The sequence below is a fragment of the Zonotrichia leucophrys genome, chromosome 1, assembly GCF_028769735.1.
Source record: "Zonotrichia leucophrys gambelii isolate GWCS_2022_RI chromosome 1, RI_Zleu_2.0, whole genome shotgun sequence".
Lineage (NCBI taxonomy): Eukaryota > Metazoa > Chordata > Aves > Passeriformes > Passerellidae > Zonotrichia > Zonotrichia leucophrys.
In genome coordinates this window covers 46,943,925-46,957,344 of record NC_088169.1, presented here as the reverse complement: position 1 = coordinate 46,957,344, position 13,420 = coordinate 46,943,925, and the positions used below count along the sequence as shown (strand labels likewise).

Here is a 13,420-nt window from a genome sequence, read left to right as displayed (position 1 = left end):
GCATTATTTCACTGGTTTGATGGAGGTGAGCAGAGTGAGTGAGGCTTACAGAAAAGACACATGCACCTAAATATAATCCATGTATCCATGTGCCATGTGCTTTCCAGTGACATACACCAGATCTGTTTCATTGTAGTATAAGGAATTCATTAACTGTTTCAGAAAAAAAAAAATATAGAAACTTCCATTTTTACTTTATTTCAGAGATGAAAACAGGAAAAAAGTGAGCAGAAAATGAGACAACATGAAAGAAACAGGATCAAATCCTAGCAACTAAAATTTTTGCATCATTATTTAACTCTTGTTTTTACCAGTAACTCATTACTTATAACCTGGACCTTAGAACTCAGATTTATATGCAATTATGATTTTAAACTCTTATTCTGCTGCCTACACAGGCTGCATATTAATTTCCACAAAAACTGTGCTCAGCATTGTAATTTACAATTATGGAGATCATAGGACAACATCTTAACACTGTTTACTGCACAGTCACTACACAGTTTCCTTTCCTGGTGATGTTGAAAAGCCATCTAGACATGTTCCTATACAACCTGCTCTGGGTGATACAACTTGTGCAAGGAAGTTGAACCAAATGAACCAGATGTCCCTTCCAAACTTAACTATTCTTTGATTCTGTGAGAAGCACAGACAGGTAATATCTCCCATTTAAGCCTCTAGTTTCATGTTTGTTGATCTCAACCACCTTAACCAATTTTCTAAGTGGCTGATGATTGACCAGAAATGTTGTATGGTGAATACCTCCTAGCAGAAATGTTATGATTTTTGAGCTTTTCACTTTTCTAAAATAGATATTAGAACCAGGATGGAAATTATATGTCTTTGTCTGCTTAGGACCAGCTCTACTTATTTATGTTATTTAACTGTAAATATCTTATCCAGAAAAGGGAAAAAAAAAAAGAATATTTTTCACTATAGTAATCCAGTCATAAGCATACTTGCATAAGATGTAATTCTTTTCCAAAAGGATATTTCTTTAACAAAAACCTAAAGAGCCTCATTGTTACAGATCACAGTAGGAGACATTAGCCTCATATTCATTTATGAATGTTAAGGAATTATAATGGTCACAAGTACCTCTTTGTTTTCAAGTCAGCAGCAAAATCCAATTATTGATCATACTTGGTTGTCTGCAATGTTTACAGCAGACTGTATTCTTCTTTGAATAGTTGCTAATTTATGCAAATGGTAACTTACTTGTGTTTGTAAGGGGAAAGATTATAATAGTTGAACATTCCTTAAGGGATTACTGGAACTCTGGAGTTTTAAAAAATGTTATGCTAGTATCATAGAATGGTTTGGATTGAAAGGGACCTTAAAGATCACGTGGTTCCACTCCCACTCCCTGCTGGTGATAGGGACGCATGTCACTAGACCAGCTTGCTCAGAGCTCCATCCAACCTGGCCTTAAACTCTTCCAAGGATGGGCCATCCACAACTTCTCTGGGCCACCTGTTCCAGTGTCTCACCACCCTCACAGTAAAGAATTTTTTTTTTTCCTAATATATAACCTAAATCTACTCTCTTTTGGTAGTATTAAGCCATTTCCCCTCACTCTGTCACTACATGCCCCAGTAAATAGTCTCTTCATCTTCCTGCAGGCTCCCTTCAGGTATTGAAGACTGCAATATGGCCACTCTTAAACATTTTCTTTTCCAGGCTGAAAAAACCCAATTCTCCCAATACTCTTAATACAGAAGGTGTTCCATTCCTCTATTGAACTTGGTGGCCCCCTGAACTTGTTCCAACAGGTCTGTATTTTCATCATGATTTTTTGGGGAAAGTTTTACTTGTCATAGAAAAGTACTACTCGGAAGATGATAGCTCTATAAAAACTAGGTTTATATTGCACCAGAAGGAGTTTTGCAGTCACAGCAATTCTAATCTGGTGCAAAAAATATGGGTTTTATTCTCAACAGTCTATAGGCATTTTGGAGAGGTACGAAAACCTGCAGACTATTGAATGTTTAGGACACCAAATGCTTGTGATGATAGTTGTACCCCCATAAATATGTTTTCAAAAACTGTGTGTTATATAGCAGTGTTTTCAGAAAATACTAGCCAGAAACCTGGTAAAATGATTTAAATATCTACAGCACAATCATCTAGATAGTGTTTCAATTCCTTCACAATTTTGAAATGTATGGTTTGATTATGTCGTATATTCTCCAAATACTAGTGACAAACAATAATATTGAAGTTTATAAGTGCTACTTATAAGTTCTCTCCTCATAGAAGAATAAATTTAATTTTTTTCTATTTTATTGCTCTAATTTCATTTTTGTGTTATTCTATTTTCAGACAGTTATTTAATTCTGAAGTTGAGAGATTATTGCCAAATTCAGAATCCAAGTGAAAAATATAGTCTTAACCTAAAGCATGGCAGCTTATTCTCATATTCTTGTAAATTTATTTTCTGGCTGATGTCTTCCCTTGAGCATTAAATTACCTGAAGAAAAGCATAATTGTTATGGGACCTTGTAATAAAGTCAGAAATGGTCATACTCAACCTAACCTTGCAGTATTCTATTTGTATTTGTATTTCATTCAAAAGTTGAGTATGTAGTATATCTCAGGAGGTAATTGCTGAAATATTGCAGCAAGCTGTAGAGGTTTCTATTGGGGTGACAAAAAGATGCACTGTTGACTTTGCACCAATTAGTTAGTATGCACAGAAGTAGTCACTGCAGATGAAGTGTTTCAGAGATGAACTTTTCAAGTGGCACAGTGTCCATTAGAATGGGTCACAAAAAAGAGAAAAACTTTGAATCCTGTGTCCAGTTTTGGGCCCCTCACTAGTGGAAAGACATTGAGGTGCTGGTGTGTGTCCAGAGAAAACCAAGAAAGTGGTGAAGGTGCTGGAGCAGCTGAGAGAGCTGGGGGTTTTGGCCTGGTAAAAAAGAGGGTTTAAAAAGGATCTTCTCACTCTCTACAACAACCTGAAACTAAGTTGCAGCAAGGAGGGGGTCAGTATCTTCTCCCAGATAAAAAGAATCAAGGTGAGTAGAAATGTCCTTAGGTTGTGTCAGGGGAGGTTTAGATTGTATATTAGGAAAAATTTCTTTGCAGAAAGGGTTGTCAAGCATTGGCACAGGCTTTTCATGGAAGTGGTGGAGTCATCATAGCTGGAAGAGCTCAAAAAATTTGTGAGTGTGGCACTCAGGGACATGACAGTGGTGAACGTGATAGAGCTGGATTAATGTTTGGAACTGATGATCTTATGGTTTTCAACCTAAATAATTCTATGATTCTACTGTTACTATAACTTGTTTGGCTTCAAAGAAGCTATAATTTCTCTTGTGTTTTCTGAATTGTTTCCCAGGTACATTACTGGTGTCAAGGCACCATGAGGGCCATTGGCTCCCTGGTGCTGGAACTTCAGGGCCATTGGGATCAACCTTATCCATGTAAGGGCAGGACCCATCCACCAGGGTCTGTCCCAGTGTGATAGTGGTCACAAGGGTCGTCAGGGTGAGAGAGAGACGAGAATGTTGACCTCATGTTCAGAAGGCTTGATTTATTATTTTATGATATACACATTACATTATAACTACACCAAAAAGAATAGAAGGAAAGTTCTCAGAAGCTAGCTAAGCTAAAACAGAAAAGAATGAATAACAAAGATCTGTGTCCCAGCAGAAAGCAAGAACAGCTCTGCTGTGAATGGTCAGTAAATCCAAACATCCATCCGAGACCAATCACGGATCCACCTGTTGCATTCCACAGCAGCAGATAACCATTGTTTACATTTTGTTGCTGAGGCCACAGCTTCTCAGAAGGGAGAAAAATCCCAAGAAAGGATTTTTCACAAAAGATGTCTGTGACAGTCCAGCCCTTCCCAGCTGCAGGACAGCTGTGAGGCAATGGAGCAGCCCCACCTTTGGGCACCTCGCACAGCCCAGGGGATGTGTGAAGGCGGGGCTGGGATCTGCAGGAGAGCCTGGCTCAACTGGGCAGGACAGGGCAGAGGGAAGCTGGAGACAGCCCTGTTGTGGCATTGCTGGGGCAGGGCTGATATTTCTGGGGGGTGACATGGGACACTAGGCTTTGGACCGGGTGGAGGGAGATGCAAGGGGTTTGGAGGGGCAGCCAGGCCTGGTGCTGCCTCCAGGGCCTTGACACAGAAAATTCTGTGTTAAACTCTGACTAGGCTTTCATTTCCTCAAGGAAACACAAGTGACTTTTTTATATTTTAAAAAGCTGGGGCTTTTGAAAAGTGAAGTTAAAGAATCTTTTTTCCAAGTTACAATTTTAAAATAATCGTCTATTCTAACTTCATATCCTATTATTATGATCAGATTTTATGTTACATTAAGAATACTTTCAATGCAAGCACAGTGATCAGTTCTTTTTAAACAGTGTTTGTGCTTCTCAATTTCAGGTGTGAGGAAAGAGATGGTCTTGTCAGGAGACAGAAAATTTCCATTGGTGACAAATTTAATGCATGCACTGAAAAATTTTGATATACACACAAATTATCTCACATTAAGAATGAAAAATAACATATCTTTTGTTTGTTGTGTTTTCTCTTGTGCCATAACTGTGTTTTGCTGGAAGGTGCAACTCAGCCAGAGGGAGTGAGGTCATGCACTTGCTAACTGCTGACTGCCATATATTGGATCAATACACAGTTTTTTGGAGCAGCAGCCCTCTCCTGAGGGAAGGAAGCAGAATGGGAGGACTCAGAAGTCTCCACACCAAGAAGGGAAGCAGACACACTATAAAGAGACAGAGCCAATACACAGGCAGTTTCCAGAGGTCTCCAGTGCACTGCTTGGAATTATTCATTACTCAGCAAGACACTAAACATTGCTGTACGCAGAGCAAGAGTGAGGTGAAAGAAAAGACCTACCTCTGAGATAAAACAGTGAGCAGTGAGGACTTCTAATACTCTTTTCATTTTGATTTGATCTGACCAACTTGATCTGAGCTTCTGTTCCACAGAAGTCCTTGTATTGCAGTATATTCTTAAAAAAAAATGTAATGTCAGCAGTCCAGAGGCCTTTCAGTATTTTTAGTATCATCACTTTAAAGAAAAGGTATTGATATACACAGTTTAACTACACAGTCAGGATTCCTGAATTTATCTATGCATCCAAAAGGAATGTTGGGGAATCTCTTGAAAGTATGATTGATTCTGTTAAGTAGAAATCAATAAGACAATCATTAGTCCCACACTCAGAAAGATGAGATTTATTAGTATCCTTTTGGGCTCAATGAATGTTTTTTGGTATGTATAAATTAAATCCTGCATCCATATTTTTCAGGACGTATTATTTAAGTACAAGGTAATTGGACCTACAGATGGATCTGCCTGAGGACATTACCAGATTATAAATACTTAATTTTAATATTAAAGCTCTGGTAGAATTTTCTCCCTTCTAATTAATTAAAAATAAAGTACAACTGAACAGAGAGAAAGAGAAAGAACTACTTAAGAAATGTTATTATGACATCCCATCAAAACAGAATTCTTTACAAGCTCATTTTCTTTAACATATCCTTTTTCAAAATGTATCAGAATTGTTAAGTAATATTCCCCATTTGCTTCACTATATTCTTGCAAAATATTTCATAATATTTAAAAGAAAATAATCAAAACTTGTGTTACTGATTTCCTTTTAGATAATGGCATAATGGAGAGATTGCAGGTTGTATAGACCTCTCAGGAACAATGTTAATAAATGTAAAAAAGGTTAAATATCTGGCAGAACAGGGACTTGCAATTAAGTGTCGCAGATTATGTTTAAAATAACATTTGTTCTACATCTAATGTGAGCCAAGAGACTGACTAAAAAATGATTTCTAGATTATACTGTATTCCCAGAAAATTAAAATAATAATCTTTCCCTTGAGTGTTTAGAGGAACTGTATTGAAGAGAAGATTTTTAACATCTTTTAGATTTTTTCCCTGTAATATTATCGTTTGTGATTACTAGACAGAAGTATAAATTTTGAGTTTACCCCTTGAGTGTTTAGAGGAACTGCATTGAAGAGAAGATTTTTAACATCTCTTTTAGATTTTTTCCTTGTAATATTATCGTTTGTGATTACTAGACAGAAGTATAAATTTTGAGTTTACAGGGCAATCGCATTAGTTCCAGACATCTAGTATATGAAGATTTATCTAAGTATGGAAGTGAATAAATTCCAGAGAGATTGACACCACTTTTTTTATCCAACCATCAAGATAATCATAAATGAAACCTGGACACAGAATCCTTCACCTGGAAATTCCAAGTCAATCATTTCATGAATGGTGGCTATAAACTGGTATCTGGTTACTGTCAAATTGTCTTGACTTTGATGCTTCAGTTGAGTCAGACCAAACCGTAAGAAAAGGATTCTATGATTACAGTATGTACTTTCAGTAGCATTTGTATTTCATTAAAGGTGACATTACCACCCAAGTTCCAAAACATATGTCATTTATTAAAGTGACTTTATATCCTGATGTATTGGGTTTGCGTGGCTTTGGGTTTTGGTAACGGGGCAGTTACAGCGATGGCTCCAATGAGAAATTACTAGAAGCTTCCTCAGTGTCCAGCAGAGCCAATCCCTGGTGGTTCCATAGACAGAAATGTCAATTAGAAATGGTGGCAATACCTCTGTGATAACACATTTTAGAAGAAATCTAAACAAAGAGTGATTGTGCAGTTGTAATTGTGACTAGAGAAGAGCAGAGAGAGAACATGGGAAAAGAACAGCCATGCAGGCACAAAGGTCAGTGGAAAAAGGGGGAAAGGAGGTGCCCCAGCCCCTGGAGCTGAGATCCCTCTGCAGCTTGTGGTGCAGACCATGGTGAAGCAGCTGTGCCCCTGCAGGCAGAGGAGGTCCGTGGGGATGCAGAGATTCACCCCCAGCCCATGGAGGAGGAGCTGACGATGGAGCAACTGGATACCTGGAGGAGGTTGTGAGCCCACAGGAGAGAGGGGATCTGCTCCCCTAATGGAGCAGCCTGTCCTTGAAAGACTGCACCCTATGGAAGAGTGATCCACACCGCAGCAGTTCGTGGAGAGCTGTAGCTCTTGAGATGGATCCACGCTGGAGAAGTTAATGGAGACCTGTCTTCCATGGGAGGGACCCAACGGTGCAGCAGGGGAATGACTTGTCTCCCTGAGCAGAAGGAAAAACCACGGGTGATGAACTGAGCATAACCCCAATCCCTGCACCACTGGGGGAGGAGAGAGCTGGGAAGGAAGGGGGGGGGGAGGAAGGGTGTTTTTTAAGCACTTATTTTGCTTATTATCCTGATGTCATTATGTTATTGATAAATTCAACTCATACCTCTAAACATAGTGCCTGTGACAATATTTGATAGGTAGGTTCTCTCATCCTTATCTCAACCTTTTTTCTCCTCTGTCCAGCTGCAGAGAGGAGAGGGTGAGCAGCTTTTGTGGGTATCTGGCATGCAGCACGTTTTCTATTTTCATATACCATAATTTTTTCCTTTTTTTTTTTGTAGTTGCTGATTTTATTGAAACTTATGGGCTGTTTTGAAATATTTGTTCCTAGATGATTATAAAGTCAGCATTAACATTAAGTGGCCTTAATGCTCTATTCTGTGAACACTTAATGGAACTGATTGAAGACTAGATAATTATTGATATTTTAGTCACTGTAAGACTAAAACATGCCTAAATTAAACACACTATTAAGTTTCTTTTTTTTTTTTTTTTTAATTCTCAACATGCATTAACTGACTTGAATTTTTATGGAAAAAAAAACCTCATCATAACTGATATAACTCCATAGCATGAATTTTGTTCTGGGTTCCTATACAAGGTAGTAATTTTGCTTTGGTCAATACTTTACAAGGAGTATGACAGGCTTCTGCACTCCCTGTTTGAAAATTGGAGCCAAAATTCAGTAGAAGTGGGAAATATATTTTTTAGGTTTTTTTTCCTTAGAAACTGTGTCAATACTGTACTGCCAGAGAGGAATGAGCTTTCTTTAGCCTTAAAATATGCTTATTTAAAACACATAGGACCATTCATGTAATGCCAGATAACTAGATAGAACATAGGTGCTATGAATATCCACTTACAGAACTTGAGAATCTTCTTGAATAATATAAAGTTTGTGTTGCAACCAAAGCCCCTCTCAGTCCCCCGTGAGCTGTGCATATCCTGCACACATCCTTGCAGCCACAAGGACTATCAGGGTATCCGACCACATTCTAGCAGACTATTGGCAAAATGCTTGATTTTGTACTGTTTCCCTCTTTTCTCTCGGCCTCTTTAATCCTTCATTTTTAGATGGAAAAAAAAAAAGCTGTTGCGCATGGAAGCAAGCATTGAGTGTAGAAGTGTCTATGATGATCTCAATAAATTCCTCAAATAGCTGACATTCAGCCTAGAGGTTTTACACCTTGTCTTTGTTCAAAAGAGGATTTCTTCATGTGTGAAAAAAGTGTTTTCTATAAAATATCCTGTCTACCTGTGAGAGGATACAGTCCATTATACTGCCTTTTCTTTAATGTGTGAATACCTTCTTCTTAAACTAATAAAAATAGCTTTTGTGGAATGCAAAATTAAAATCAAAATACTGTTTCTTTTACTATAGGGCTTACTATAAAAATGATTAGAACTGTTATTATGAACATTTTGTTACCACAAAACCAGGAAATTCTTTCTAACCCTTGATGTGAGCTCTTCAACATGAGGTTTCTGAGTTAGGCAAATATGACTTCATTCTCTTATCCTTAACTGATTCTTCTTCCCCATGCCTCTATCCTGACATTACAATTCAAGTCTCTTCCACTGAAGAAAAGCTGTGAAAATGAGAAAAAAATTGCGTTTAAAAAAATTACATTGTGATGATGAGCACTTTAATAATTGAGATATCACTAAATATCATACCACCTTTATGATGTCATGCAGGTGTTCAGAGTTCTTTGCCTCTGAGAGTTAGGCTGCCAAGTTATTAACTGATGATTAAGAAGAAGCACCACACAGCATCAGTAAAACAGTAAGTTTTGACTTACATCAGTAAGTTTGAAGATGTATTCAGTGTCTCTATTAGCCAGCTCTCTGCTGCTTTTGACTCATCACATTATCGCAGTTCTCATCAGATCATATAATTGGAAAATTAACAAGGAAAGACACAGAACTTTAAATTTCTTGTTGCAAATTTTTGAATGCCTATTATTGGATATACATATACATATGTCTATATAAAGAGAATGTAATTCTCTTTTTTGGAGAAATACTTTTCATAGGATATGTCAGATGGACATATATTTTACTATTTCCTTTTTTTCTTCTTGCCTTCAAGTTACAAATGAGAATATAAATTTCACTCTGTGGATTTTCAGATCTAAATCTATGTTTGAGATCCTAATCTGTCTATACCATCCATAAAGATGTGGTCAATATACTTACTGGAGTCAAGGGCATGATTCTTCTTATTCTAAAGTAGATCTCTAAACCAAGCTAAATGAACCAAAACCCAAAAGTTCCTCTTGCTTTTTTTTTCTTTTCTATAAAGGAAGTCAGCTCACTGTGGCTCTCATTTCCAGACACCTATTTTGTGATCATATAAAGCTGGTTTACTACAAGCACTTTCACAATATTTGAATAGTAAGCTTACATGAATTAAACCATGCTTCTGATTTTTTCCATTCACTGTTCTGGTGTATTCCTTTCTAACTTTTTACTTTATTAGGTAATAGCTGAGGAATAAGATAGAGAGAAGATTAATGTACCAAAAATGAGAGTAGTCAAAGCTGTAGACAGAGAAATATATGTAGATTTGTCATATGGCCTACTTAATAAGAAGAAAATTATCTAAATCATAAGCCTTAAGACTGACATTCTTAATGCTAGAGTTAGAAACTTGTAAAAAGACTTAATAAAAAAAAAAAAAACAGAGAGACACTCCAGACAAAACAATCCTTTAAAGCTGTCAACACAAGCCAAAAAGGGAAGTCACTGCAGGTATATAAACATGCCAGTAGAAACCTTGGAGATTTTTCTCATTTGGGGTTCTGTCTAGTAAGAATCTGCGTTCCACATGGCAAACACCCACACAGCCAATGTGATACCTCTTCCTTGACTTGCTTGAAAGATCCTTCTATTGAAGAAAAAGATCCAGTTAAAGCTAGTCATAGAAATTTTATTACTACACATTTCTTACTATAAACTTAATATAACTTCATAAATCAAGCACTGCTTAATTCTCTCTTGTATCATTGGTTTCAAGATAATGGGCAAAAAGGTGTTTCAAGCAGAACATAATAAACCTGAAGTAGTTCACTTAAACTATCATTTTACCTAAATATTAAAATATGTTTGTGTTGTTTGGGGTTTTTTTTCTGGAATGTATAGAAGAGCAATCATTATCTGTAGGGGTTGCTACATTTATATCCAGCTATCAGATATCAGGAAATGGCTTCCTCTCATAACATATTACATCATCATGAATTATTAGTCATTGCTAATAAAATATTGATCTTGTGTCTATAAAGTGTTTTCTAGAGACTGGATATAGGTCATCTCAAAAAAATACTAGTGCTCTGGCATTATTTTTAGCTACCTTCCCCTACCATATTTCAATCAAGCACTCTGATTAGCTGTGCCAAATGTTCCAAAATACAAAATAAGAGTGTAGAAATAGAAACGCCCTGTCTGGTCCAACTTCACAGATCAAATGATTTAGAAATAATTATATTAGTGATGACAGCAGCCTTTGGCAAACTGAAAATGAAAACAAAAAAAAACCACCAAAAAACGAAAAAGGAAAATGGGAGAAAATGAAAGGTGTCCTTGAAGTCCATTTCTGCTCACACTTTGAAGAAATTCTCTGTTCAGCTGGGTGAAATGCCCTTTTTCAGTAGCACATAAAATAGCTTTTGATGAGCCGCAGATCTTCCATTTTGTTATTATTTTTCATCTTATTAAATTAAGACTTTATAGCAGCAATAGTAATTTTACATAAAAATGCCCAGAGCCAAGCTGCCAAAACTTTTGCTATGGTCTTGCAATCACAGTTGCTTAGCCATAATTGACCTATTACTTGAGGAACAAAGGAGATCACTTGCTGAATCATACAGATACTATACAATTTGCATAAAGATGAGAAAATGTTCTTGAATTTATGGAATATTGAATAACTTTTCTAAAGACTGTTTAGTTTTCCCTGATATTAGAAAATTACTGTTTCCTTTCCTCAGGTTTTACTATTGAACACAAGGTATTTTTTGCTAACTGAATAATACTTAGGTAATAATAATGTCTTAGCTATAGAGAACTAAAATAGAAAGTCAGGCTACAAAATACTCAAGCTCTGAGATGCCCTTTTTTTCCTCAGAGTAATGTATTCCATCCACGCGCAAGATCAAATGATAAATTTCTTCCCCATGCTTAACCAAACATCTCATCACAAATCTATTTTACATCATATAGACAACTACAATAAATTAAAATAAGTCTATTGAAAATATCAGTTACGTGCTAAAAATACTTTTTGCTTGTTTTTATTTACCATTCTTAAGTGCCTGACACAAAACCATTACATAATTGTGAGTGGGCAATTGTCCTTGCCTGTTCTGTGAATTAGATATGCATAGCATTTTTAATCCTTTTTCCATAAAATACATTCACAATTATGTCCTTTAAGTCTCTCAGCATACCATGTAGACTGTGTTTCTGTGTCAGGCTGAACCTTTTCTCAAGTCAAGTGAAAATGTCTAACAGGAACTTGATATCAGCCTTTATGGCTCTCACCACTTGAGTTTGGAGCCCCATTATTTTTTCAGAACAGATGACACTTTTTACCCTGTTCATCTCATATTTTCTAATAAAAAGGATGTAAATCAAGTGATACAAACACCATAAAACTGAAGATGGTGGGTTTAATATTCTGTTCATTTCAACAGCTGATGCTATTTTTGAGAGAACCCTCCCAGAAGTAAAAAAATGTTAAAAAGCCTTTGGTTAGCTTCAAAGATTTTGGGTGGCCTGTAGAAATTTTCAGCACACAAAAAAAAAAAGTGTTGAGGAATATGGTTTATAGTTTAATTTAATTCTGCCAGACTCTACCTGAATTACTGTCAGGATTTTTATTCCCAGAATTTAAAATGAACCAACCTTTCAGCAGACTTAGAGGGCTCTAAAAAGCATACTTCACAAAATGAGATAGGAAAAAAATTTTACTTCCTAAGAAGATTGCAAAAATATATTAAAAAAAAAGATAATGCAACAGATTTAATATTAAGAATTCAGAAAATATTATAACAAATGTTGAAGAACGGTCAAAAAGAAGAGGAAATTTATATATTATATTAATTGCTCAGGACCAGGGGGAACAAAACACAAAATACTTGAATTAGACAGCATGAATTCCAATTGTTTCCATTTAATTATTCTTAGAATTAAAAAAAATTCTTTCTCAAAAAACTGTCATTGATTTTTATGTGTTTAATGCAATGCAGTATATTCAGTGACTAAGAAAAACAAACAAATTAATGTCCACATAAGCAGAATAAATGAAATATAATGGAACAATAAAAAGAGTATATTTTGGCCCACAAACCCTTCCCATCTTTTTTGTCTTCCATTTCATAATATTATCAGCTGTTTTCTAGACCACCAATTTCTTTTTTTATCTGGGCCAGTAAGCCTGTCACCCAAATAGCAACTGAGTATATCAGAAGTGAAATACATCAATTTCGGAGGTGTTGTTTTTCACTCTTACTGAAATAAATGAGGCTTTCAGATTGAAAACCTGTTGGATGTCTGCTGGAACAGTGTCTCTTATGGGCATTAACAAAGACAATTATGCTTCCAAAGCCTAAATTTCTTTGAAAATCTGATTTCCAGGACATAAAAATGATCCATAAATTCTCATAGAATCTAAATATATACAGCAATAATTCTGAAATTAAGAAACTTTAAAAATGAAAAATACATAAGGCTGTCAAAAGATAAACACAACCGATAAATTTGAAATAGGCCAGATTTGACCAGGAAAGCAGGAACCAAAACGTTGCCGTCTTATTGCAAAGCTCCCATACCTTCAGCTTCCTACGACGCTCCTTGCAGTACTAACACCTTCTTCCTCACAGCACAACCAACAAACTCCAACCCTCTCCCCACCCAGCTACCCCACGTTTTTGTAGCACTCGTCTCCTTATTGGACACAGCTGTGGCCTGTTAAGGGCAGGTCTGTTCCTAATTTTTGGTGATTAGCACAGCTGCAACTCCTCAGGGGTGAGATTGCCTTCTGCACAATTTCTTACATTCTATCCCTCCACATCAAAATATGGAAATATTCTTTTTTTTTTTTCTTAATTTGATTATTTTGGAGTCATCTGGCCCAACCTCCCTGCTGAAGTAGGGTCATCCTAGAGCACATGGCACAGAATTTTGTCCAGATACTTCTTGAATATCTCCAATGA

At 36.4% G+C, this 13,420-nt stretch overlaps 1 long non-coding RNA gene across 4 annotated transcripts; it reads right to left on the bottom strand.

Annotated features, from left to right (window-relative positions):
- Positions 1-3,508: 3,508 nt before the first annotated feature.
- On the bottom strand, positions 3,509-13,101 carry LOC135447812 (uncharacterized). 4 transcript variants are annotated; one of them, XR_010440326.1, is made up of 5 exons: positions 13,037-13,101; positions 9,984-10,095; positions 9,613-9,694; positions 8,661-8,794; positions 3,509-7,137 (listed from the first exon to the last, which is right to left on the bottom strand). It is a non-coding gene; the product is annotated as an uncharacterized LOC135447812 (long non-coding RNA). The 4 variants fall into 4 exon arrangements; XR_010440327.1 differs by having other exon boundaries at positions 10,067-10,095; XR_010440329.1 differs by lacking the exon at positions 9,613-9,694.
- Between the last annotated feature and the right edge of the window lie 319 nt (positions 13,102-13,420).